The sequence below is a fragment of the Myotis davidii genome, unplaced genomic scaffold (genome assembly GCF_000327345.1).
Source record: "Myotis davidii unplaced genomic scaffold, ASM32734v1 scaffold935, whole genome shotgun sequence".
NCBI classification, from domain to species: Eukaryota; Metazoa; Chordata; class Mammalia; order Chiroptera; family Vespertilionidae; genus Myotis; species Myotis davidii.
This window is the reverse complement of record NW_006286974.1, coordinates 917,836-919,173: the sequence shown is the minus strand read 5'-3', so window position 1 is coordinate 919,173 and position 1,338 is coordinate 917,836.

The window sequence follows — 1,338 nt, the reverse complement described above, 5'->3', positions numbered from 1 at the left end:
GCTGCTAAAAGCAGGTAACTGGGTGTTTGTTTGGCTTCTATAATTGAAACACTGTTGCAACTCCAGCTCTGAGGCCCGGCCGGCTGAAAGCAGGTATCTGGGGTTTTGTTTAGCTTCTATAGTTGTAACAATGTTTCTTAGAGAGCAGCTTAGAGGCAGGCCAAGGCAGGCAGGGAACCTGGTTTCCTCCATCACTGGAGCAAGCAAGCTTCCTGTTTGCTTCAGCTGCGTGGCTGCCGGCTACCATCTTAGTTGGCAGTTAATTTGCATATCCTGCTGATTAGCCAATGAGAAGCGTAGCAGAGGTATGGTTAATTACCATGTTTGTCTATTATTAGATAGGATATTTCCTCGCCTGAGAATATTTTTTCATTGATTTTTAGAGGGGGAAAAACGAGAGAAATATTGATTTGAGGGAAAGATAGGCATTGCTTGGTTGCTTCCTGTACACATCCTGACCAGGGCCCAGGCCTGGGAGGAGCCTGCAACTGAGGTACATGCCCTTGACCAGAATTGAACCCAGAACTCTTCGGTCCACAGTCCGACGTTCTGTCCACTGAGTCAAACTGGCTAGGGCTCGAGCACATTTTAAAATAAAAGACTCAGCATATATTCTAGTTGATATTTTATAGTAGCTTTTACTGCTTAGGGCATATAAATGTAGTCATAATAAAATATAGTGAACTTAATTTTAAGAAATCAGCAATAAACAAAAGAGGAGTTTATTTTCTCTTGTGAATGAAGTCCAGATGTAGGCAATTCTGGGCTGGTTTGGAGACTCCAGAAAGTTCCCAGTGTCCCAGCTCCTTCCCATTCCCGCCTTGCCATTCCTAGACTGCAGCCCTCCTCCTCATGATCCAAGACAGAGGTCACAGCACAGACTCCACCTCTGCCTACCAGGTAACAGAAAAAAAACAACAAAAGAGGATTAATAAAGGGCAGGCAACAGCTGAATCTTCAGAAACTGCCACACACACCCCCAATTATAACTCACTGGCCAGAACTCGGTTATATGTCCGTATCTAGCTGCAAGGGAAGCTGGTAAAAGCTGTCTTTATTCTTTACAGCCATGAACTCAGCTGAAAGTCAATCAAACATTTGTAAATAAACTAGATAAATTCAGATAACGACATATACTGTGAAGGAATAATACAGGGTAACCTGAGGGAGAATGGCTGAGACATAAATGATGGGAAGGCCTGGGGCAAGCATTCCAGGCAGGAGAAAGTGCATCCCACGAGGCAGGAACAAGCCTGGTATGGTGAAGAAACAGAAAGGAGGCCACTGTAGCTAGAGCTGGAATGCACAGCCTGGGGGAGGCGAGGTCAGCGAAGTCAG